Source organism: Leucopleurus acutus (assembly GCF_964270905.1).
Source record: "Leucopleurus acutus genome assembly, chromosome: 3".
NCBI classification, from domain to species: Eukaryota; Metazoa; Chordata; class Mammalia; order Artiodactyla; family Delphinidae; genus Leucopleurus; species Leucopleurus acutus.
In genome coordinates this window covers 21574792-21602604 of record NC_139145.1, presented here as the reverse complement: position 1 = coordinate 21602604, position 27813 = coordinate 21574792, and the positions used below count along the sequence as shown (strand labels likewise).

Here is a 27813-nt window from a genome sequence, read left to right as displayed (position 1 = left end):
GGGCATATACCCTGAGAAAACCATAATTCAACAAGAGTCATGTACCAAAATGTTCATTGCAGCTCTATTTACAATAGCCCAGAGATGGAAACAACCTAAGTGTCCATCATCGGATGAATGGATAAAGAAGATGTGGCACATATATACAATGGAATATTACTCAGCCATAAAAAGAAACGAAATTGAGCTATTTGTAATGAGGTGGATAGACCTAGAGTCTGTCATACAGAGTGAAGTAAGTCAGAAAGAGAGAGACAAATACCGTATGCTAACACATATATATGGAATTTAAGAAAAAAAAATGTCATGAAAAACCTAGGGGTGAAACAGGAATAAAGACACAGACTTACTAGAGAATGGACTTGAGGCTATGGGGAGGGGGAAGGGTAAACGGTGACAAAGCTAGAAAGAGGCATGGACATATATACACTACCAAACGTAAGGTAGATAGCTAGTGGGAAGCAGCCACATAGCACAGGGAGATCAGCTCGGTGCTTTGTGACCGCCTGGAGCGGTGGGATAGGGAGGGTGGGAGGGAGGGAGACGCAAGCGGGAAGAGATATGGGAACATATGTGTATATATAACTGATTCATTTTGTTGTGAAGCTGAAACTAACATACCATTGTAAAGCAATTATACTCCAATAAAGATGTTAAAAAAATAATTTGTTCCTTTTTGTTGCTCGGTAGTATTCTATCATCAGATTTTATCACAATTTGTTTCAACATTCATCCACTGAAAGACATTTGAGTAGTTGCCAGTTTTTGGCTATTATAAATAAAACTGCTATGAACACTTATGTGTAAGTTTCTGTGGGAACTTAATTAATTTTTTGTTTCTTTTGGATAAATGCTCAAGAGTACAATTACTGCGTTGTAGGGTGAATCTACTTTTAGGATTAAAAGAGACTGTCAAGCTGTTGATCAGAGTGGCTAAACCATTTTATTTTCCCACCAGTGATGTGATATAATTTTTCTATGTACTCGCCAGCATTTGATGTTGTCACTATACTTTAATTTTAGTTACTCTCTGACATCTCATTATGGTCTTAATTTGCATTTCGCTAATGGCTAATGATGCTGAGCATCTTTTCATGTGCTCCTTTGCCGTGTGTATATTCTATTCCATGAAATGTCTGTTCCTGTCTTCTGCCTATTTTCTAGTTGGATTTTTTTAAGTTGTTTGGAGAGTTCTTTGTATATTATAGATACAAGTCATTTGTCTCATATGGGATTTTCAAATATGTTTTCCTACTGTGTAATTTGAGTTTTCATCCACTTAAAAGGATCTTCTATGAAGCATTTTTAACTCATTTTCATGAGATCCAATTTATCAGTTTTTGCCTTTATTGATCATACTTTTGGTGTCAAGTCTAAGAATTATTCCCCTTGTTCTAGATGCCAAACATTTTCTCCTATTTTTTTTCTAAAAATGCCCTGCTTTTACATTTAAGATTATGATCCACTTTGATTTAATTTTTGTGTAAGGTGTGGAGGTTAAGGTTCATTTTTTGTTTGTTTTTGTCGAGGGATGTCCAACTGTTTCAGTACCATTTTTTGAAAAGTCTATTCTTCCTTGATAGCTTTTGCACTGCTGTCAAAAACAAGTTATATGTATTTATGTCAGTCTATTTCTGGGTTCTCTATTCCATTCCATTGATCTATGTATCTACCCTCCATCATTACTGCAAAATCTTGAAATTGGGTAGATTAATTCCTCCCATTTTCATCTTCCTTTACAAGTTGTTTTAGCTATTCTTCAGCCTCTTCTTACCATATAAATCTTAGAATAAGCTTGTCTATATCCACAGAAACCTTGAGGGCATTTTAAGAGTAATTGTGTTAAGCCTCTTAACTTGGGGAGAATTGACATCTTTACCATGTTGTGTTTTCTAATCCATGAACAAGGTATGTCTCCCTATTTGTTTGGGACTTAAAAATTTTTCTTCATCAGCATTTTGTAATTTTCAGTATAGAGGTCCTATAAATGTCTTATTGGGCTTATATTTAGGTATTTATTTAGGTCAGTTGTAAATGGCATCACATATTTTTATTTAAGCTTCTACACATTTGTTATTAATATATAATTTGATAAAATTGTGGTGATCTTGTACTCTAAATCATTTACAAACTAATATTATTTCTCAAGCTTTTTGTGGATTCCTTGGTATTTTCTCCATTTAGATTATCATCTCATCTTCAGATACAGACAGTTTTACTTTTCCTTATTCAGTATAATAGGATATATTACTATTCAACATTCAGTAGGATATGTTCCTTCCTATGCAACGTAGTAGGAATAGTCCTTTTATCTTTTAAATAAACTTTTTAAAAATTTAACTTTTAAATTTATGTATTTATTTATTTTTGCTTTATTTTCTTACTAGACCCTCCAGTGATATATTTAATAAAAGTGGTGAGAGCAGATATCGGTGCCTTGTTTCTGATCTTACAGAGAAAGCATCCAGTCTTCCACAGTTAAATATCATGTCGGTATAGGTTGTTTGTAGATCATCTTTATGAGTTTCAGTATGCTCCTTTTCTATTCCTAGTTTGCTTGGAGTTTTTTTTTCTTCTTTTTTTAAAATCATGAATGGGATTGGATTTTGTCAAATGCTTTCTCTGCATTAATGGATAGGATCACATGACTTTTCCCCCTTAATCTATTGGATATGGTGGATTACACTGTTTAATTTTCAAATATTTAACCAACTTTGCATAACTGGAATAAAACCCACTTGGTCATGGTATATTATTCTTTTCATATATTTCTGGATTTAATTTGCTAATATTTGGCTGAGGGTTTTTCAGCCAATTTCATAAAAAATATTGGTCTGTAGGTTTCTTCTTTCTATACTATCCCTGTCTGGTTTTGGTATCAAGGTAATACTGGCTTCATAAAATTAATTAGAAACTGTTCCCTCTACTTCTATTTCTTATCAAATCATGTAAAATTGGTGTTAATTCTTTAAGTCTTGGGTAAAAGTGAAACATCTAAGCCTGAACATTTCTTTTGGGAGTTTTTAAATGAAAAACCAGTGTTTCTAATGGTTACAGGAAAATTGAGATTATCTATTTCATCTTGGCTGAGTTTTGGTAGTTTTGGGTGTAGAAACATTGGCCCATTTCATCTACATTTTTGAATTTATAGTGTAGACTTGTTCATAGTAACTTGTCCCTCATTAACCTGCAGGATATGTCATGGTATCCCTGGTTGCATTTCTGATATCTGTGATTTGTGCCATCTCTCTGTTTATCTTTATCAGTCTTGCTAGATCTTTATTGGTTAGATTGCTTATTTCAAAGAACCAGCCTTTTGTTTCATTGATTTCCCCCCCTATTTTCCTGTTTTCAGTTTCATGGATTTCTGTTTCATCTTTATTATTTCCTTCTTTCTGCTTGTTTAGTGTTTTTTCCTCTTCCTTTTTTACTATTTTAATATAGAAAATTAGATTATTGCTTTGAAATATTTTCTTTCCTAATTTAGTGCTATAAACTTCCCTTTCAGCATTGCTTTCACTTCATTCCGCAAACTTTGATCTGTTATATCTCCATTTTCTTTTATTCTATGCATTTAAAAATTTTTTCCTTGATGCTGTCTTTTTTACCCATGAGATATTTGGAAGTGTGATGTTTAGTTTTCATGTGATTGAAGGTTTTCCTGTTGTCTTTCTCTTATTGATTTCTAGTCTGATTCCATTATGGCTAGAGAACATACTCTCTATGATTTTAATTCTTTTAAATCTGCTAATGTTTTTTTATCGCCCAGTATATGGTATATGAGTGAATGTTCCATGGACACTTGAATATGTATTCTGCTCTTACTGAGTGTGTTCTTTAAATGTCAGTTATATCCTGTTGATTGATGATGTTTTCAGTTCTTCCATACCCTTGCTGATTTTTCTCTCTGGTAGTTGTATAAATTGCTGTGTTGAAGTCTCAAATAATAATTGTGGATTTAAAACTTTCTCCTTTTACCTTTTTCAGTGTTTGCCTCATGCATTTTGAAGTTCTGTTGTTTGGTGCACACACATTTAGTATCACTAGGTCATCTAGGTGGATTATTCCTGTTATCTTTATGTAATGACCCTCTTTGCCCCTAATAATTTCCTTTGCTCTGAAGTCTACTTTGTCTGATATTAATATAGCCATTCCTGCTTTTTCTGATTAATGTTCACATGATATATCATTTTCATCCTTTTACTTTGAACTACCTATATCATGATGTTTAAAGTAAGCTTCTTATAGACAGTATATAGTTGGATCATGCTTGCGATTTTTTAATCTACTCTTCCAATCTCTGTCTTTGACTTGGTTATTTAGATCATTTACCGTTAATGTAATTATTGCCATGTCAAAGATTTGGTCTACCATGTTATTTTTTGTTTTGTCTTTTACCTTAGTTTCTCAATCCTGTGTTTCCCTTATTTTGCCTTCTTGTGGGTTACTTAAACATTTTTTAATAAGTCCATTTTAATTTAATTCATTTATAATCATTTGTGTATACTGTTTGTATAGTTTTCTTAGTGGTTGTTTTTGGCATTACAGTATACATATGTAACTTATCATAGCCTACTGGAATCAGCGTTTCATTACTTCAAGTGAAGTTTCAAAATTTTACTTCCATTTAGGTCTCTTAATATTCCCCAGTTTTAAAGTATGATTTTCTGTAGTATTTCCTTTCTCTACATTGAGAACCCCATCAGATGGTGTCATCATTTTTGCTTTGACCATCATATAGAATTTAAGAAACTCATGAGGCTAATGATAGTCTCTTATATTTACCCCATTTGTTTTCACCCATTCCATTGTTCCCCTTTTCTTTCTGAAGTTCCCAGTCTTCTGTTATTGTTTATATTTTCATAACAGTAGGTGATATTTTGGATTTCCAGTGCAACTGGATATGAGTTTCAGGAAACACTGAGCCTGGCTCACTTAATGCTACTGAGTTGGAGGGTTTGTATACGTTGGGCCTGTTGGCACAGCAGATGCTAGCAGATTAGACTAATGTTGATGGGACTAGTGCCACAGGAGGATGGGTTCCCATTCAGGCTATGCTGCTGCTACAGTAGATCAAGTCCCCCTCTACCCCAAGTGTGGGGCAGTGACCTGCTGCTGTCACTGCTTTGTATTAGGCTCCTTTTGCCTCAGGTGTGTGGTGGGATCCCTTGGAAGCTGCTGCTGCTACTGCTGTCAATCACACGGTTAAATTCATTTCAGAAATACTTAAGTATAAATATATAGCCTGGCTCTTGTAGGACCTCTGTTTTTTTTTTTTATTGCTTTCATACAAATTATCCCAATTTAGTGACTCAAAACAACATAAATTTATTGCCTTACAAGTCTGACATTGGTCTCAATTAAGTAAAAGTGTTGGCAGGATCAACAGATGAATGGATAAAGATGTGGCACATATATACAATGGAATATTACTCAGCCATAAAAAGAAATGAAATTGACTTATTTGTAGTGAGGTGGATTGACCTAGAGACTGTCATACAGAGTGAAGTAAGTCAGAAAGACAAAAACAAATACCATATGCTAACACATATATATGGAATCTAAAAAAACAAGAAAAAATGGTTATGAAGAACCTAGGGGCAGGGCAGGAATAAAGACGCAGCCATAGAGAGTGGACTTGAGGACACAGGGACGGGGAAGGGTAATCTGGGATGAAGTGAGAGAGTGGCATGGACATATATACACTACCAAATGTAAAATAGCTAGCTAGTGGGAAGCAGCCACAAAGCACAGAGAGACCAGCTCTGTGCTTTGTGTCCACCTAGATGTGTGGGATAGGGAAGGGAGGGTGGTAGGCAGATGCAAGAGGGAGGAGATATGGGGATATATGTATATGTATAGCTGATTCACTTTGTTATGAAGCAGAAACTAACACGCCATTGTAAAGCAATTATACTCCAATAAAGATGGTTAAAAAAGAAAAAAAAGTGTTGGCAGAGCTACATTCTTTTCTGGAGGCTCTTAGGGGTGTTTCTGTTCCCTGGACTTTATCCGCTTCCAGCGGTCACTTGTAGTCCTTGACTCAGAGTCCCCTTTCTCCACCTACAAACCCCAAAATGTTGCATCTCTCTGATTCTGCTTCTATTAGGACATCTCTCTCTTTCTCTTTCTACAGTTGGGAATGGTTTTCTGCTTTTAAGGACTCATGCAATTAGATTTGTTCCATGAGGTAATCCAGGATAATCTTTCTATCTCAAGGCCTATAACTTCAGTCATATCTGCAAAGTCCTCTTTACCATGTAAGGTAACATATTATTAGGTTCTAGGGATTAGGGTGAGGGCATTTTTAGGAGCCAATATGCTGCCTACCACACCCTTAACAAGTGACCTTGAGCAAATTACTGAGACTTTAAAGCCTTACTTTCCTCAAACATAAAATGGAAAGAAAGATAACTAGTTAATATCATGAAAGTGAAACAGTATATATGAAATCAACTAATTCAAAAAATAAGATTTCTTCTTTTTCTTTATGATTGGCATGATTCTCAGAGTTCAGTTACTTGAAGAGTTACTTTTTTTTAAACAGAACTAAGGAATTTCAGGGTTCAGGTGCTGTAAGATTGTCTGAATTATCTGAGTAACAATTAGCTAAGCACAGGTGTAAAGCATTTGATTTACTCCCTGGTGTCCTTTATCTTCTCATCCCACTAAATCCATATCCCTTGTCTAGCTCCAGCCAGTAGAGTCAGAGCTTGTTTTACTGTTTAACTAAAGTTCAATTTAAATTTGCTCTACCTCTCCAGATTCTCAGCCCTGGTTGCATATTATAATCACCTGGGGAGATTTCAAGACCTACTTGATGCCAGAGTTTTACCTATCATGGATATTTGAGGAGGGACCTGGAATGAAATGCTCTAGCTTATGGTTTTGGGAGCCAAATCATAGTCTACACTGAGCCAAATCATTTGCGAGATCAGCTCTAAAAAGCAATTTATCTGTGGTGACTGATGCTCTTCCTTCGTCAGTATGCTTGTCCCTCTTTGGGGGAAAAGAAGAAGGGGAAGAAAACCCCAGCGGTTGGGCTCCCTGAATTATAACCTGATGCTGTGGAATTAGTGTTGGCTCAGAGCGCACATCTTCGGATACCCATTCTCTCTCCTGCTTCCTTGCATGAGCTTATATCCTTGGGCAGTTTTTCATCCACCACCCTCTTTTGCTTCTAATCTTAGCAAGTAAAGTCTCTCCTTAATGAAACAGCATTTCATGAGACTTACTGGGAGCATAGGTCTGTTCCAGACCTATCCTATGTTAGCTAAAGCAGATATAAGTGATGTATTTTTGGCATTCATCCTTGTGGGTTGGAGAGAGAAGACAGAATTTTATCCTTTAGGTGTCATATGACTGGGCAAATGGGCTCATTCCCTCTACTGCCTACCATGTAAAATACTGAGGGTATTACCTCTAGAAGGTATCTTCTAGGTATCAAAATAGCTCAGATAAGTCATATTTCTCAGTAAAAGGTGACAAAACTATGGCTTAGGTGGTGAATTTTCCATGTCAATTTGTCTGGGCCACCATGCCCAGTTATTTGGTCAAATATTATTCTGGATATTTCTGTGATGGTGTTTTTGTGTTTTTAAAAATTTTTATGTTTTATTTATTTATATTTTTGGCTGCATTGGGTCTTTGTTGCTGCACATGGGCTTTCTCTATTTGCAGCAAGCGAGGGCTACTCTTTGTTGTGGTGTGCGGGCTTCTCATTGCGGTGGCTTCTCTTGTTGCAGAGCATGGGCGCTAGGTGCACGGGCTCAGTAGCTGTGGTGCATGGGCTTAGTTGCTCTATGGCATGTGAGATCTTCCCAGACCAGGGCTCAAACCCGTGTCCCCTGCATTGGCAGGCGGATTCTTAACCACTATGCCACCAGGGTGTTTTTGGATGAAATTCATAATTAAATTTGTGGTGGACTTTGAGTAAAGCAGATTATCCTTCATAATATGCATGGGCCTCATCCAATCAGGTGAAGCTCTTAATAAAACAAAGACTGACCTCCCTGTCGCAAAAAGGAATTCTGCCAGAAGACTTACAGAAATTGAACTGCAACTCTTCCGAGTCTCTAGACAGCCTAACCTGCAGATTTTGAATTTACCAAGCCTCTATTATTGTGTGAACCAATTGTTTAAAATCTCTCTCTCTTTCTCTATCTTTATATAGATATGGATATAGATCTAGGTATCAATATCAATATCTAGATCTATATCTGTCAGTATATATGGGCACATTGTATACACATGCTGTTGGTTCTGTTTTTCTGGAGAACCTTGACTAATACAGTGGCCCATATAAATAAAAGGATGAACCCAAGTTCACCCAGGTAGAAAGTAGTACAATGAGAACTGGAACTTAAGGCCTCATGACTCATTCAGCTGTGAACACTGACCCAGAACTGGCGTCCGCACACTCTGGCCCACTGATCAGATCTCGCTTGACTCCTGGTTTTGTACATAACGTTTTGCTTGAACCCAGCCGCACTCATTCATTAACGTATTGTGCATGGCTGTTTCTGTGCTACAGCAGCAGATGGGCAGTTGCAATGGAGACGTATGGTACAGAAAATCCAAAATATTTACTATCTGACCCTTTACAAAGAAGATCTGCTGACCCCTGCTCTAGGATGCCATCTGATTTCTGATAGCACCGAGGAGAATAATTCATGCACATTGGGATAGATTGTTAATCTCATGTCCTCCTTAGGTCAAAGATCTCTTAAATGCTCACCCTTGCAATAGCTAGCTTGGGGAGCATTGTCTGAGGATGCAGAAATTTTTCTTGCCAGGTCTTTCCAATCCACACTGCTCCCTGACTATGGTTCTTAAAACCTTTTTTTTTTTTAATTTTTATTGGAGTATAGTTGATTTACAGTGTTGTGTTAGTGTCAGGTGTACAGCAAAGTTAATCAGTTATACATGTACATATATCCACTTTTTTTTTTTTTTTTCTTTTTTCAGTACGCGGGCCTCTCACTGTTGTGGCCTTTCCCGTTGTGGAGCACAGGCTCCAGACGCGCAGGCTCAGCAGCCATGGCTCACGGGCCCAGCCGCTCCGCGGCATGTGGGATCTTCGCGGACCGGGGCACGAACCCGTGTCCCCTGCATCAGCAGGCGGACTCTCAACCACTGTGCCACCAGGGAAGCCCCACTTTTATTTTTTTTTTTGGCGTCTTTTCCAAATAGCCCATTACAGAGTACTGAATGGAGTTCCCTGGGCTAATAAGAAGAGCAGGTTCTTACTAGTTATCTATTTTATGTATAGTAGTGTGTATATTTCAGTCCCAATCTCCCAATTTAGCCTCCCCGCCACAATCCCCTGGTAACCCTAAGTTTGTTTTCTACATCCGTGCCTCTACTTCTAAAACCTGTCTATTTTAACCAACTACCACTCATTGCTTACTGTCTCTGGCTTCATGTACTTGATAATAAATCTCCTTCTTGTTCTATCCTGGATGACATGTTCCAAGGACTGAGATAATATCTTATTCTACATAATTTGTCCTTGATATTGTCTATCTTGGGGTCTTCATCTATGTCCCAAAGAAGACAGTCACTCTGTCTTCTAGTACTACTATTAATACCACATTTTATGGCATGAAGTTGACCCAATGCACTGAACTATCCCTTTAGAAGCTGTATGCAACCTGTCACTGGGTTTTAGCACAGGGGTAGAACTCAGATTAGTGATCATATATAAACAAATCTACTTGACCAGAAACTTTTTGTCTCACCATTTATTACACAAGTAACTTCTGTCTTTGCATCTATGATGTAAATATTTTTAATCTCCTAAATTATCTGAAAAATTATTTAGAGCTTCCATTTCAGTAGGCATTGGAATTGCTGTGTTATGACTATTTCATTATTTTATTTCCAAGTGTTAAATTAGGCTTCAAGCTTTGGCCAAGAGTAGACAGGAAAGGGTTTCAAAGAAATGAAGAGTGGGAAAAACTTCTGATGCAAGGGAGACTTAATAAAGATTTGATTTTGAATCAATAATTTATAATAAAAGTTTGAGTTTGAATCAATAATTTATGTCATTGCAAAATAGCTCCCTGGTAAAATTCCATTCTTTGGTAATCATTAAGTACAGAAATTAACAATCAAAGTATGCAGTGACCTTCTTCATTTTCTAAAAACAAACCTATATCTAGATGAGAGGAGAATTCATCTCATAACTCAGGCTCTGGACTTACGACTCCAAGTTCTGTCTTCTTTCAACCATACCTGCTGTTTCTGTCTAACTTCTTGAGCATGAGGTAATGGTGTCAGCTTTCATCCCCTTCCTCAGTATATAGCTTGGTGAGTATGAGTAAGGGATCTAAAACTTGAGAACCTGGGTTCAAATCTTGACTCTAAAATTTACTTGTTGAGTACTCTTGAGCATGTTATCTGTTTTTGCCTCAGTTTTCTCATCTATAAAATAGAGATACCATTACTTCTCTCAGGGAGTTGCTATGAAGGTGAAAGAGAAAATTCATACAATGCAAGAATTTATCAGTTCTTGGAACACAATAAATACTGAAAAATAATGTTAGCCATTATCAAGGCCCCCTCATTTTATGGATAATATAGATTAGTTTATATAGGTCTAATATTTACATATGCATAAACATTTTGTACCTATGTGTGTGTATACGTTCTTCTTAGAAATTGAGCAGTCAACATTCACATCTAAAAATCTGTGCTCTGTAGATATCCTGTGTACAGACACAGTGCTATAGTTATCTATTGCTACATAATAAAGAAGTCCAAACTTAGTGGTGAAATAAACAAAAGTTTTAATATGTGCCCAGATTTTGTGGGTCAGCAATTCAAACAGTACACAGAGGAGATGGCTTGTCTCTACTCCATGACTGATGTCTGGAACCTCAGCTCATGAGGATTCGGATGGCTGGAGCTGGAATCATCTAGATAATTTTAATTCACATGTCTGGCCCTTGAAGACTGGGCCCAACAAGAACTGTTGACTGGAGTGCCTATAGATGGCTGCCCAGGTGGCTTGGACTTCTCATAACGTGGTAGTTAGGATTCAAGATAGAGTATCCCAAGAGAATGAGTGTCCAGGGTTGAAGCATTCCACGAGAATCATGCAAAAGCTGCATGACCTTTTATGACCTAGTCTTAGATGTTACATAGCATCACTTTCATTATATACTATTGCAGGCGTTGGAGACCTTTTTCCATAAAGTGTCAGACAGTCAATATTTTAGGCTTTACAAGCCATACAGTCTCTTTTGCAACTACTTAGCTCTGCTGCTGTGATGTGAAAACAGACACAAACAATACATATACTAAGGAACATGGCTGTGTTCCAATAAAGCTTCATTTATAAAAGCTGGTAGAGGCCTAGACTTGGCCCACCAGCCATAATTTACTGACCCCTGCTCTATTGTTTGAAGCCATGGAAAGCCTGCCTAAATTCAAGGGAAAACACCCACATCTGGATGCGAAGAATGGCAGTGAATCTGAGACCCTGTATTAAAACCACTACATATGGGATATTTATAAGAGGATCTGTCTGCATACCTTGTTTCTCCCATGTATGGTGGGTATGAGGTATTGGGACATCTTACATCTCTGTAAGCCTGGGTCAGGGTCAAAGTTGGAATCTGAACTCAATGACCTTGATTTCTGGAATAATCGGTAACTCTAATTATGATTTGCTTACACTCCTTACCCCAATAAATATACCACAAAAGATAGATTTCAAGTAAACAATTGCTTTATGGCAAATTTTTATCAAGTCTCCATTGACTGAATTATTCCATTTTGGTTGGAAAGCATGAGCTTTTTTCTTTCCTAAAGAGATCTGCAACTTTTCAGATGTGGCATTTCATTCTACTGAGAGGATGATGTAGGTTTTTATAAACGGAAAAAGCAGGGCAGGCTGAGTTCACTCAGATCGTACTAGTGCTTAAAGGAATAACCGAAACTGGAACACAGGCTTCCAGGTTTTCCTGTCCTGTGCTCTTTCCGGTAGGTGCCATTGTCTGCTGGGTCTGGCAGTAATAATTTCTGACCTTTACCTCTCTATGCTCTTGTGAAGTGGTTTGGGGCTTTGTTAGCTTTCTTATGAGTTTGTACTAAATTGTGTCCATAAAGTAGGCTGAATTCCTCAGGGAAGGATGATAGCTGTTACTGTGTTATTACTGCAAATGTTGTGTTGGTTACCTTTTTTTCTTTTCTTTTGTCCAGTTGTATCCTGAACTTAAAAGTTATATTATCCGAAATGAAAGATGTGCATCTGGTAGAAAAGACTAATTTAAGGGATGAAAATTCCTGATGATTGCTTCAGTCAACCCTTAATACACACTGAGCTTCATTAGTAAATAGACAACTCTCAGACCATTCCCTTGGAAGAGGTCGCATAATCAGGCTTTGTGTTGATTTCGCATTCTGTTCGGTAGAGACAGAACAAATTAGAATAATTAGCTGGTACAGGAAAGCACAAAGAACTTTCTTCTGTTTTTGTGATGCATCCCATAATAAGGGTTGAAAATGAGACTGGAGGTAAGAACGTGAAACTCAGAAGAGCAAAGGAGAGAGGATATTGTTTCTTTGAAAATATTCTTTCAGTGTTGGCCCAGAAGAAATATGAAGCTGAGGAAATTTCTTTTTAATGATGATTTTTGTGTTGATGATGTGAGTGTGGAATTAGTAAGAATCAGGAAGCAAGCATCCTTTTCCACCAAGGACTTGGGAGCAAATGAAGCCATAAATACTCCCTGTTCTTGGAAACCCTTTTGGAGCAGTAATCAGAGAAGGGTAAAGGCAAAGCCTCAGGGCAGAGGTGTTCAGAGCAAAGGGATAGGAGGAGAACAAAAGGAGAGTGGATATGTTTAGAGCTGTCATTTTGAAATTTACCTGCTTCTGATTCAGTGCTGCTTTGCTGCTCTGTTGGTCCAGTGGAAATCCTCAAAGCAGGAGCAGCCGTATTTTAAAATAATAAGGTTAGAACAAATGACTTTAATCCAGTTCTCTTTAGCTCAAAAGCACAGAGGAGAGTGTGAGGAAAGAGTGAGGCCACAAGGAATTGTTCACTGGGTACCTTTTCCCCAAACCTCACTAACTGGGAGAAACTGACCACTGGATTATGTGCCTTGAAGGAAAGCAAATATGTTGAAAGCAAACAGTGTGGAGCTTGTTTAGAAAGCAAGCTGTATCATTTGGTCACCTGCTGATGATAATAGCATTGGCTGAGACCTGACCATTTACAATGAAGGCACTTCTGTAGGTAATAAGTTCCAGGAGGGCCCGAACTGAGTATGTCTGTTTCAGCATTTAGCATGGTCTAGCATCTGAGAGGCCGGTACATTATTGGCATATAGTAGACTTAAAAATGAATATTTGTGGATTGTCTGAATGAGTGGATGTGTGTGATTCATATCCTATTTGCAGGTCCTATGCCCTACAGTGGATTTTCAACCTCAGGTTGTGAAAGTATTTATGACGGGGATTGGCATTGTTCCCTATCTAATGGATAAAGATTACACATGAAAGGACTTTACATTGACATCCCAACAGCCTCATAGGAATTACTTAACAAAAAAATAAAATTGGATTCTGTATAATTTCTAATTTGTAAGCTGGCCAGAACACTGGTATTTCAGCCAGTCCTCTGGTAGTTCCGATGACGTTCCCATGATCACCCAGGCATAATCAGAATGGCTTTAGGATTTGGGAGCCAAAATGTTTCTCAGTATTTATGGCATTGCTAGTCCATTTAAGAAAATGGAGTATTGAAAAAATAGCTTCAGACACAATATGGCATTTTATGATTTAGCATGAAATCTGAGAAATATAGAGGTTATCGGAAGCCTGCAATGGTAACGTTTCCTCTGCTATTGAAGTTATTGTCTTTAAACAAAGCTTCTACATCACTAATGCTATATATATATATATTTTTTATGATATTCAGGTTAATTTCCTATTCTCTCTAAGGAAGTAATTGGTTGGTTGGTATGGGAGATGGTGTGGCTTCCAAAGGTGAAAAGTATTATTTTGTTGTAATTTCCAGCTACCTAAGGATGGGAGAGGCCCAGGACACTGCAGTCAGTATATTATGTGGAGCAGGTTATATTGTGGTTTATTTATGAACTTTTACATGTTTATTTTCTATGCAAGTTTGTGTGCTCCTTTTTGAGTTTTGGTAGATAAGTGTTTTGTAACTTTGGAATACTTGGAGTTTATATATATATATATATATATATATATATATATATAAGAAACATATATATATATATAAAACATATATATATATAAAACATATATATATATAAATGTAGTAGTTAAAGCCGTGGAGAGTGTACTAGTCTACCTAGGTTCAAATTCTGGCTTTACCCTATGACTTCCCTGTGGCTTCCTCTGCTCACCTATTAAAATGGAGGATAATAAGACTGCTGTGGTGAGTTACATACTAAGTGCTATTTAAGCATTTGCTATAATGATCATGTATACTCGAAGGCAAGGAACTTGCCCCTTGATCGTCTCTGTATTCCTAGTGCTTAAGAATTCCTAGTGCTTTCCTAGTGCATTGTCTTAGGATAGAGATAGCTCAGTACAGTTCTTCTCACTATAAAGTACTGTTACGTTGAAAGTCTTTGCTTGTGTACTAATAATCTATGACATATCTGCTGAGGACAAAGAAAGGAATAGTTTTAAAACTGCAATGGATAACAAAAGATTGTATGATATAATGCCTTTATTATGTAATTATAAAACTAACAAATGATCATGGTAGAAAATTTGAAAAACTCCTAGACAAAAGAGAGATCAACAACATTTGGAGTAACTTTCAGAGTGTAGAGCTGTCCATGAATATTAGTGCTTTCATATTTTCCAGGACTTTCAGTACACTCTGCTTCTTAAGAGTCTATTCATGATATTTTACTTTAATGATGTTTTCATCATGGGGACACACACACACAGAAATCTGTTAAAGAAAAAGAAAGACATGTAAATCACTGATGTTTCAGATAGCCACATGAAATAAAGTGAGAAAGGTCAACAAGCTGAAAGGATGTGGAGTAGCATCTCCTTAATTGCTTACATAATTCTGATAATTACCTCTTTGTGGATAAAGTAATTAATGGGGAATCTAATTTAAGAAAAAGATATGAACTGCAAGCCTTCTCGAAGCCAAGTATTTCTTTCCACAAAAGGTTACTTTCCACGGCCATTCTTCCTTATTACCAGACAGGGAAAGAGTATTGTATGGCAAAGGATCTTCCTGAAGGAGGGTGCTTCCCACACTGATTGTCATAAGTGACTTCGGGATTACTGTTGCTGTATTACCAAAATCTTAAACTAGGATATTTTTGACAAATTTGGTCCTTAGTTAATTTTTAGAGCTACAAACTGTCAGATGGCTCTGAAATAACAATTGTCTGGCTATTCTTCAGGGTGATCACAATATGGAAATGACCTTGAGGTATCACTAAAAAGCAGGAAGGTGTGAGTCTTCCTTTGGTTCCAGAGTGAAATGCGAGTTGGAGTTGGAGTTGGAAAAGAGGCCCACAACCAAGTGATAGAGAAGGAAATGTGAGGTCGTTAGAGAAAAACCAGGTTGAAGTTAAGGGGAAGAGGCATGAGGAAATGGTCAACTGTTACAGTATTACAAAATCATCAAGAAGCATATCCATGAATGTGGTTTGTATTGCAATCTGCTGAAAAAGAGACAAATACCCTGGCCTGGCCTGCATGGAGATTATATTTTATTGATTCTGATAATAGATTATTGTTGATAAGGGCCTCCTATAAATTATAACCATGCAAAGGCAGCAAGATAATGTTTTTTCCTTTATGTATGTGTTTCTCATTCCTACTCACTTCTCTCTTAGGGGAGGAGAAAATCACACACACACAAAAATGTCAATTCTCAGCTATTCATTTTCAATATAATTTTTTTCCCAAATTCCAGTGGAGGCAATAGGTTAACTGTTAAGATTTGTAAGCCTCAAAAAGCTAGATTTTTACAAAGTGTAGCCAAATTTTATTCTATAAATAATAGCTTTGCAAATAATATATGGTGATGCAAAGTTGGAAAAAGCTGGTTTTTCTTCCGTGAATGGCTTCACTGTGCTGGGAGAAGAGGCACAGAAGAAATCAAAGTAATTAAACATGGGGTGAGTTTTCCTGATAGGGGACTCTAGTGCTTTAAAATAGACTAGATAATCCTAGGGATAATCTGAGGGTAGAACAGACCAATGCCTCATTTCCAGTCTGGTATCCTGGAAGAAAACAGTGTATTTTCTTTAAGGTCTTGAGAGGTTTTTCTTCTGCTTTGTTTTGGTTTTGGTTCATTTTGTAATCAACCTTATTAAGGTATCATTTACATAAAATAAAATGCAGACATTTTTAGTCAACGGCTCAGTGACTTTTAATTAATGTATACATTTGTATAACTAGCACCCCATAAAGATAGATAACAATTCTAAAACCCTAGAAAGTTTCCTCCTAGGCTTTTGCAAAAGTATCCCCATCTCCCACCCCAAGGCCACCACGGATCTGTTTTTTATCTTTAGAGATGACTTTTGCCCAGTTTACAATTTCATGTAAGTTGAATAATACAGTGGGTGCCCTTCTGATCTGGCTTCACTTGCTCAGCATATGGTTTTTGAGATTCATTCATGTTGGGATGTTTTAAACCAGGACTTTAGCCTGGGTGGCTGATGTTGTCTGAAGGCACCTATAGGTACATCTGAGTCTCTGGCATTGTCACTGTCTGTTCTTGGCTCAGTATTTTCAACTTTCTAAGAAGCACAAGGTTGAAGTAAGGAAGATCATTGTCAGTATAATGGAGGTGAAGTGGGTTCTGTTATATAATATTCTCAGCAAAAATTGACCTGCTTGGAATCATTGTGTTGATAATGGACAAGGATACTCCTCCTCCAAAAACCTTGATACTATAAAACTTCTAAAGGACGCTGTCCTAGGACTCTTTTAATTTTCATGTTTTGGGAAACATTTCTGGAGAATTCAAATGCTCGCAACCTGAAAGAAACAATTATTCACCTGAAAGCTGACTCTGCTAAAGTTGAGTTGTCTGACCTTTACATGCTGATAGAACCCAAACAGTCTTGCAAAACAATGCTCTCTTGTTGGATATAAGCATATAGATTGTTTAAGATGGACGTGTATATGCAGTAAAGTGAAAAAGCAAAGAATCTTTGAGTTTCCCTTGCTGGATTTTTTTATTTTGTCATTTAAGTTTCTATAGCATATGCTAATAATTCAGGGAAACCTCAGGTTAGTTTTAGGTCCACTCTACATAAATTATGAAGTATTCCATATCCACCTTTTTTCTACCTTCCTTCTTTTCTTCCATCTTTCCTTTCTAACTTCTTATAATCGATTATACTTAATCCTGCATTTGCTGAGGTGGCAATTAGTGTAGGAAAATACTGTGAACTTTTGCTGTTCAGAATGCATGTTGACCAAATTCTATATTGAGAAAAGGTCTGAATTTACCCAGAGTAACCCTTTCTGAGCGTCTCTGAATAAAGGGCATAGAAACTGGGCTATATATAATATCCTGACAGGCATGTAGAACTCATATCAATTGCCCTAAAGAGCTTACCTAGCGTAGATGCATATGAATGCATTTAATAATTGCTTTATTGGCAGCAGTGCCAACCTACACAGTCTGTTTGGTTTTATATCATTCTCATTACCTGCTGTTTACCACTGTATACATTGCTAATGGTGTGGTTTCTATGGCTTGTGAATTTCACGGCCAAATAATATGTAATTTATTGCACACTTCAGTGTAGAAGATGAAGACTCCATAACTTTTCCTGTGCTCTTTGCCCCTTTAGAATGTATTACACTGAGATCAGGCAAAGTAATAAATTTATTTCAAATGTGCGTGATAGCTAAACATCAATTAGGACTGATGGGCAATATTTCTGCTTCCAGCAACATAACAGTTTTTAAAGACTAAGCCATTGAACGTGGAGTTACTGAACATGGGACTCAGTTCACTGGGATCCTTCTTAGAAAACTAAAGGAAAACTTGGATTGGATTTGTGTGGTTTATTCAAGTAGTAACTAATCACCTACATCTTGGTGAACTTAATTTGTCACAATTGTTTGGTATTTTATTAACTCTCTTCCCCTTCTTCCCCGACTCTCACGAGAACGGATCATGAGTATCTTAAAACATACTAAGTCGTCTTCCATCCCTGTTTATCTAACTACAAAAGCACACTTTCCTTATCCAATGTAACTTACTGTCTTTTAGAGTGGCTGGGGTTTTAATTCTCTACAAAATTAAAACCAGCAAAGAGAAACATTTTCAAGGAGCCACCACATTGTAGCGCTTTAGAAAGACGACTTTAGAATTAAGGGCAACTATATCATTTTATAGCTAAAGCACCTGAGGCCTAAAGTAGGCAGGTAACCATCGAGGTCAGGGAAAGGGGGTGAAGATCAGGTTTCCAGAAAGAGTCTAGAGGGACTCAATCTGAGCAGGTCAAAAACTGAAAGGAGGCCACGAATGTTTTGGGAAGGCTGGCATCTGGCCTCCAGTGTGGGATTCAGATGGGGAGTGGGTCCTGGGGGAACTGAGCTTCTGCAGTAGGCAGAGAAGTCCACCTCATCTCCGGAAAGTGCCACTGACATCAGGGAGTTGAGGGGAAAGAGCAATGAGTTCCAGTCCACCTGAGAAAGCAGGCCAGTCTGATTAACTCTGAATTTAGGCTTATTTCAGATACTTCTTGAGAAAGAACTTGGACAAGAGCAAGTCCCCCGCAGCCTCTTTTAAATCCATGCCCAGTATTTTCTGGTGGAGCTGCTTAAACCCTCCAAGTGACTCCAGTATTTTAATTTCACTCTGTATTTAATTCCGACAGTTCTCTGACTGATTATTTAATGGGCAAATGAGTAGGGTCACAAAAGAGTGTGAATGTATTTTACAGGATGAGGATGGGCGGAGTGGAGCAGTCTGGAACGGGACACCAATAAAAAGGGATCTTGGTAAAGAAGAACGTCTATTAGAAATGGAGAGGAATTCGCAAGGAAATTAGTGCCCGACACCACGCCCTTCTCTCTGCATGTTTAGAAGCTAGTTTCTAATTTTATTTTCATAGGAGATGTGCCTGTGATGAATTCTCTTTTACCTCCACACCATTTACCACATGGACATATTGTGAAGTTTGTGTGAGAGAAAGCAAGTATTAGAATGTGTCTTGCAAGCAGCTATAAACACTTCCTGGAACAATCTAGGGTAGAAGGAAAAGGAAAGGAAGGTGGAAACAAAGGAGAAAGACAGCTAATGATGCTGGAGTCTCTCGCTGGGATTTGTGGTATCTCTTTTTGAAACTAAGTACAGAAAGTCAGAACTTGACTGATTGTTTCTTGATCACTGTTTGTTTTCATTTTTGCTTTTTTCTTGCTCTCTCATCAGTTATTCCAGCCAGTGCCATGTCATTTTCAGTTTCAGTAAGCATGCCTGTCTTGTTTCCATTTGCATTATTCATGCAAACGTTGATTGAACTGATGACCCCGAGTTATCAAGGAAACATTAGATACACCAGTGGATACATTTCTTAATTTTAGAAAAACATTACCGAGTGAAGGTTAAAATAACTCCTCTTCAATTTGTCATTTTAAAAAATCTTCTCCTAACATACAATACCTCATTGCCTAACAATGCCAGATAAATGAAGAATTCCTATGTATTCTTGAATGCAGGCTAGTCTGTATATTTTTTGGCAGGTATGACCGTTACCGAGGGTAACGGCCTGGTTTGCCGGCCATGTCCTGTCTCCTAGATAGTTGTAGTTTCTGTTGTCTTTCATTTGGTCCATTGGATATCAGAGGTGAATTGATAAAACTATACTTCCCTTTACACTTAGTTTTTTGTTTTGTTTTGTTTTACTTGAAGTATAGTTGATTGACAATGTTGTGTTTCAGGTGTACAGCCAAGTGATTCCGATATATGTATTTCTTCTTCAGATCCTTTTCCATTATAGGTTATTACAAGGTATTGAATATAGTTAGTTGCCTGTGCTATACAGTAGGACCTCGTAGTCTATCTACTTTATATATACACTTACTTTGTGTGATCCACGCTGGTCAGACCACATGATTATTTTCACTTCTGATATAATTTTTTCAGGTCCAACCTCAAATCTTTGATAAGAAGATATTTTTTAGCATGTGTGTGCTCTAAATCCAACAGTAGTTATTAGAGATATGGTTTTGCATTAGGTATTCTTCACTTTTTTGTTCTCGGCCAACCAACTGAAAACTAGCGTTTATTTTCTGGTTGGTTTGCTAGATGTTTATGACTATAATAAAAGTCTTACATTTTGTCTCATATCTTAAAACACAATCTGAATTAGCAATGGGTATTGTGCTATACATAGGGCCTGTGATATAAATATTGTATCTAATTTCAAAAACATATAGCCTAGAAGGGAACACAGACACCTAAGCAGCAATTATGGCAACTGCATTTGTTTACTAAGTGAAATAGTACTGAGATGGATAAAGTGCTAGCAAGCCTTGAAGAGGCAAATCAGTTTCAAAAACAGATGCGCAGTTCTTTAAAAATCTTTTTAACATTTTTCCATCTACATGTAGAATATAACTTAGCATAAAAACGGTACGGGTTTTAAGTAATGTAGCATTTTGACATCCTCATAATGAAATTAAATCCAGAAGGAGGTTTCTCTCCATGATCTCTTGAAATGGTCCTTGATCATCCACAATATTTCCCATCAACACAAAGGTGTTACCAAGGGCAGGAAACTCCAGCATTATTAAAGTTTCATAAAGCAAAGTCAATTTTAAGAATATAATGTCCCCAAACTGATAAAGGTCTTGACAGAAAATTTCAAGGGAAGCATAAATTATTTTTTGTTTGTCAGAGGGCAAAAATATTTAGGTTGAGTTAATGAATGGTAGAGTTTTTGAGTGGAGAGTGTCCTTAAAATATTATGTAGATCTGTACTGTCAACAGATGCTAGCCACATGGCATTATTTATATTTAAACAAATTTAAAAATAAGATTAAAAATTCAGTTCCTCAGTTGCATTTGCCATATTTCAAAGATGTTTATTAGCTCCATGTAGCTATTGAATACTGCATTGCATGGTACAGATATAGAATATTTTCATTATCACCAAAAATTCTATTGAGCAAAACTAAAATTATACCCAGATATTCACAGAGAAGGCAACCAAGTCTCAAGGAAATAATATAACTTCCCCAAGATCACACAGCTGTGTTTTTAAAGAAAAAGAAAACGACACAAAGGAAGTAGTAACAGAGGCATTAACGAAACCCAGTAAGTTTGTGGGGCAGTCAAAGTAGGGTTTAAAAGTGCATACTTAGCTGTTAGCAGGGTTGAAGCTCTTGATGGTTGGTAAGATCTACCTGCCTGAATTTGGACATTAGCATTTTATGCAATGAATTAAAATCAAAAAATCCTTTCAGTGAATGGCTGCCAGCTCCATAGTTTTAGCCACTGCCGTGCTTCCAGGTTATGTTTATCATTTTCATGTACAGGGCACCACTGTGAGATGTGATGGTTTATCTGACCCCAGAGAAATCAAGAAATCTTGTGGGGGTTATGGCTATATTTGAAAAGGTTGATTTTTAAATGCATCATGCAGACTGGCCGTGTTGTAAAAGGGATTCCTGCCATCAAATAATCAAAATGTAAACTCTCTTCTTACCTTGCAAAAGTCAAAGATAGTCCCTGCATCTTTATTATTTCGTTGAAATCCAAATATTATTTTTCCATTCTCTAACTTGTTTTCCTCACAGTGTGATCAACTATTGCCAAGGAAGGAAAGGTTAGATTTATCAGTCAAAGTTTGCTAAAGGCCCCCTAGGTAACTGAACCCTCAGGAGAAACAATCGTCATGTATTCTTTTTCTGTTGTTTCAGTATCTTCGTAGAGTCATTTCAATATGTTTGGTTCTGTAGCAGAGGTTCTGTGAAGTGCTTATCTTCCTCTGAGGTCCAGAAAGCCTGCGAGTCTGTGGGTAAAGATGGGTAAGGAGAGAGAGGGAAGGAGGCTAGATAGAGGCTCAGTGCTGAGATAAGGACAGTGTTCTAAAGCCTCCTGGGGGTGAGGCTGGGGTGCACAAACACCCACGACTAATCTAGACAGAAACTGAATAATCAAGGGGACGACCAGTGTGAAGTCATGTGGTCACCTCTCCCTCTAGAAATAAACATTGCCCTCAGTAAGTCTCCCCCCTGCCCCAGAAGAGCATTAGGAAGGTCTGGAGAGGGGGATTATTGGCAGAAATGGGAAAAGCAGGTTGAAGGGATTAGCCTGGAGCAGAGAGACCAAGAAACCCAAGCCAGTAGATGGAAGGCAGACTTTTCCTGGAAGTCTCCAAGCCCAAGTCAAGTTCTGGGACCACCAAGTACAAGTCAAAGAGTGCTCATTTAACCCCTTTGGGCCCCCACGGGAGTGGAGGAAGACTGGACAGAGAGGGAGAAGGGGCCATTGAAGGTACAGTATTTACTATGGGATTTAACTCCTCAAAGGCCTCCCAGTAGCTTCAGATCTGCTCAAGAATCCTTCATGTCCTGCTGGTTTGCAGCGAGTGGCTCACAGATTCAAGGCCTCCTCTGCCAGATGGAGAACTATTTCAAACATCCCGCCTCTATTTTGTACTGTAGCGATGGAGACAGGAAACCTGACCCCATTTTCAGGTTCTAAAGAGAAATTCTAAGTACCTGAAAGACTGAGGAACATGGTGGCTTTTATTTAAGATGTGGAGATACAGAGCACATACCTGGACTTGGGCCTGCAGCAGCACCGGATTGCACCAAGAGTTCCCTTTATTTTCTCTCGCATCTCTGTTCCTCCTTTTTTCTCTGCTGGATTAGCCATGGGGACTCCAAGTTCTTCATTGTGTGGTCCTGGTACCAAGATTCTCCTGGGAATTATAAAGCTATTCACCTGCTACATCGAGCACTTCTTATTTTTTCCCCAGCAACGTAAGTCATCCTTAAGAAGGGTCAGGGTGCTAGCTCTTAAATATATATTAGTCATCCCTTTGTACATTAAATTCTCTTTCTTGGAGACTGCTCCTGACATGGTGTTCACCGTGCTCTCAGCTGGCCTCCTGAAGTTCTGCCCTGCCTTCCCCACCAGGTACAGTTCAGGAGCTGCCTACCTCAGGGTGATAGGTTATCTTCTAGTTGCTTTATTCCTTTCCCTTTTACATTTAGAGAGTATAATTGGAATACATAAACTTCTCTGTGACCACAGCTTTATTTGCAACCCACAGGTTTTGTTATGGCATGTTTTCATTATCATTCAATTAATAAAATTCTAATTCCCATTGCAACTTTATCTTTGACCTACATAATGATCAGAAGTATGTCTTTAATATCCAACTATTTGCTAAAATATTGGTTATATAGTTTTAAATTTCTTGATTATTCGGAGTCTTGTTTTATAACCAGAATATAGTCAATTTTATAAATGTGCCACGTGCACCTAAAAATTTCTGCGGGATATATATATTCCATCATTGTTGGTACAGTGTTTTATATAAATTTAGGCCAAAGTTTTTAATGATGGTATTCAGATCTTCTATAATCTGCTGATTTATTGTTGTGGTTCTATGTTACTGATCTAGGTAATTCAGATTTTTCTATTTCTACTTAGATTTTTGGAATTTCCCTTCATATATTGCATTGAAGTTTAGATTTATAATATATTCCTTGTAAAGTAACAGTGGGTTTTATTATCCTGCATTATCGCCAGTGATACTTTTTGCTTTCAAATCTATGTTAACATTAAAAAATCTTCTTCAATTTTGCTTATTGTTGTTATGACATAATTGTTGAATCCTTTCATTTTGAATCTGACTCTTGTCTCTTGTAGGTGGCATAGAATTAGGTTTTTTGTTTGTTTCAATAATCCTTGTCATTTGAGTATTTACAGTTAATGTATTTTCTTACAGACCGTTTACTCCTTGTTTACTATTTGTCCCACCTTGTTATGTTCCTTTTGCTCTTCTTTCTTCCTTTGAGATTTCTTCAAATTCCGTTTTGCCTTGTATTAGCTTGTTATTTTTATATAAGTAGCAGTTACACATGTACCATGACTTATTAGCTCTTTTACTGCTTCTCAGGCAATGCTGAAATCTTAAATTTCTTTTACTATATTTTCCTCTTCCATTTGTTTTAATGCATTCTAATTTTTGATATATTTTATTATTACCCTTTTGTGTTGTTAGATTTTATTTAGGTTTATCCACTTATTTATCCTTTCTGTTATACATAATTCTTTATAAAGTCCTTATTTTCATCTGTGATAATCTTCCTTCTGCCTGCAGGTCTCCCTTTATAATTTAATTCAGTCAGTTCTGATGAGAAAATATTTTCTAAATTTTGTTTGTCTGCAAATTTCCTTATTGCATCTCTCCTTCCAAACAACAATTTCTCTGCCTCTAGAATTCCCAATGGGCAGCTCTTTTCTTTAGCACTTAAAAATGTTATTCCATTATTTTCTAGTATCCATTCAGTTTCGCTGAGAAGTAAACTGTAATCTTAATCCTATTGTTCCTTTGAAAGTAATCTCTCTCTTTTTCGTCGGGCTGCTTTTAAGATGTCATGTTTTTCTTTGCTGTTCATGAATTGTACTGTGGTGATCTTAGGTGTGGTTTTCTTTGTATTTGTTCTTGTTGCTTTTTTTTTTAGTGCTTGTTGAATTTAAGGCTCCATAGATTCCTTTTAGTTTTAGAGAACTCTCAGCTGTTAATATTTCTGAAATATTGTTTTCATCCCAATCTCTCTCTCCTTTTTTCTTTGGACTCCAGTTTACACATATGATAAAAATGTTTACTGTGGCCCATATGTCTCAAATGCGCGTATGTGTACTTTTTATTCTTTTCGTTTCCCGTGCTTTAGTCTTTATATTGTTACTACTCTCTATCTTCCAGTTCACTTACCTCTCTTTACCTGTGTCCAATCCACTACCGAGTTTTAAATTTCGTATAATTTTTAACTCTATCAGCTCAACTTCAATCAGTTTCTAGTTTCTAGTTGTCAAGTTAAATTCTTCACCTTGTCATCTATTTTCTTGAACTTGATAATATTTACCAAAATATGTATGAAATTTAATGTTTAGGTCATCTATGATTCTGATTCTGTTTTGTTTTTTATTCTAATTCTCCTTTTCTTGGTAGTCTTGGTGGTTCTTCAGTGAATACCAGATTTGGGATATGACAAGTTGTAGAGAATCTGAATGACATTACAGTTGCCCTTTGGACAACCTGGGTTTGAACTGCACAGATCCACTTATACATGGATTTTTTTTTCAATAAGTAATACAGTACTACATGAGCTGTGGTTGGTTGAATCCTCAGATTCAGAACCACAGATAAGAAGGGCCGACCATAAAGTTGTATGTGGATTTTTGACTGCACAGGGAATCAGCGGCTCTAAATACTACATTGTTCCAGGGTCAACTGTATTTTCTTGAGGAGAGAATTTCCTATTCTTAGGTAGGGGAAGATCACCTCAGTCACCTGGACCAACTTCATACTCATTTTCCTTCTTTATAAGGTTCAATGTAGATGTTGCATCAACCTTCCTAACACACAGACACACAGACAGACAGACAGACACACACACACACACACACATATGTAGAGACTTCCAGTGTCCTAATTCGTATCATTAGTTTTCCATTGGGCCACAAATCTTTCATAGGTTCTGAACCCCAATTTTGTCTCTTCAGCATTATGAGCCAACTAAGTCTTTGCTTTGACTTCAGTTAGCTTTTGTTTGACTTCTTAGCATCTTGTCTTGTCTACCTTTTATACATGGAAAATACTGCAAGGGAACACTGTTGCTGAATGCAGCTCCGTTCTCTGAATCTTTACTCTCTCTGTGATTTTGGTCCTTAAAATTCTAGCTGCCTTGTTATTTCTCAATTCCAACTCTGGTTTCCTTAGTCCTATGACATTGTCCTACGTTCTACTGGCTTTTCTACCTCTTAGGAGCCACGTTTGGTTTCTCAGACTTTTGCTCTTCATCAGTAGTTTCTAAATGACTGGGCTAGAAACGCATGTGCAGAATATTGTTCTCACTTCAGTGAGTTTCTTTCTCTATTTTACTTTTCTAGGTCATGGTTACCTCAGTAGCTTTCTAACGCTCACAGTCAAATGTTGCTTATGATTTATCTGGCCTTTCTAGTATGTTTTCCTAAGGTAAACTGATATAGTTGGAAACAGAAGTTTGTACCCACCATTTAAAAAATTCTGTTTTGTCTTTCTATGAATTCTCTTTTTGTCCCATCTTCTGTCACTTTTTCCTACCCAAAATTCCCATTCTCACAGATAGATTATTTGAAGATTAAAAATTATTATTAAGCTAATACGTTAATTTTGAGAGGAATTAATTTTGCTTTGAACAAGAACACAGATTGGTGAATGGAATATGGAAGATTCCTTAAGACCTTTTTCATCTCTAAGAGTAGTATCCAACCATCAGTACCATCATAAGTTTGTCAACTATGGAAGAAAGCAGTCTTTATAAAATCAGCATTTTTTTTCTTTTTTTATTTTTTTGGGTGTCACCAGGACTTGCCTTAGACCACAACTCCTGGCAACACCAAATATAAATGAACCCTGTTACCCATGGGCGTTTACTTGGCTCTGCCACCCTAAGATTGGCCTCCTGGCTCCTTAACCCCAGGGGACTCTAAGCCCTGGGCCACATTCTTGAACCCAAGCCCTGCTCCTCTGTCAGTGGGCAGAATAGTCCTGATACCCCCTGGACCAGGGACTGGGCACATGGCCCACATCCGCCACCACACGGGTCAGGGCGAGAGGGAAGAAGGACCTTGACATTCTCTTCTGGTTTCCCTCTGGGGCTTGGAGTCAGATCCAGGCAAAGACCCCTCCCTTCCGTGTGGAGCTCCTGGCCCCTCATTTGCAGCGCCCAAAACCTGCCTCTGGGGAACCCCTCATTTTGCTCCTTTCTTTGGCTGAGGGTGCTCAGGAAGGAAGCACTGCTGAGACCCAGAATCCCAGGCCAGAAGATGCCCAACGAAGTAGGCTAGGCCAGCCCCAGGACATGATACCGGAACTCCCTCCTAAACAAGACTGAACTCATCACACAGATGGGGAAACTGAGGTCGAAGAGGGCAACGGCTTACTGGCGGAGCCTGGAGCAGAGTCTCTAATGGACACATTCCATGTTACCACCAAAACATGGGATTTCTAGAGTGCAGCTCAGCCCGTGCTGACCCCCCCTCTTAGCCTGGCCACCAAGGTCTCGCCTCCATAATCCCATCCCACGACACCCCCTTCCTGTGTCCCGCACAACAGCCGGATTAGACCCCTTGCCCTCAGGCTGTCGTTCACAGGGCTCCTTCTCTCCGAAGCTCCTTCTCCCACCTCTGCCTGCCCAAGTTCAACCAGCCTCTTTAGGGTCCGGCTCAATGCCAGCTCCTTCGTGAGCCACCCAGAGCCCTCATGCTCCTCTAACCTTCCGAGGTGCTTTTCCTCCACCCGCACACCCCGCACTCTGTTGTCCACGTGAGCTGTGGTTACGGTGTGTGAGCTTCCTGAAGCCGCAGACCACCTCCCCTCTGGGCCCCAGCACCTGGCGCAGTACCCAGCACTCAGTAGGTGCTCAGTAAAATCTCCTCCTCATCTGATGCCCTGCCGTGTCCTACCGATAACTGACAATAATGCCTATTGTTTACCGAGCATATACCATAAGCCCGGCTCTGGTACTGTCTCCCATCCTCATGTGATGGACCCAGGTCACAGAGGTTGTGTGACTTTCCTGAGGTCACAGCTCTGGAACTGG

The 27813-nt window shown here is 38.0% G+C and overlaps 1 pseudogene across 1 annotated transcript in view; it reads right to left on the bottom strand.

Moving 5' to 3' along the window:
* The window catches only part of LOC309958858 (ferritin light chain-like), a 28748-nt pseudogene extending 8978 nt beyond the window's left edge, over window positions 1–19770 (bottom strand). Inside the window, exon 1 of the transcript in view lies at window positions 19742–19770. The product of the transcript in view is annotated as a ferritin light chain-like (transcript). The remainder of the gene's footprint in view (window positions 1–19741) is intronic.
* Between the last annotated feature and the right edge of the window lie 8043 nt (window positions 19771–27813).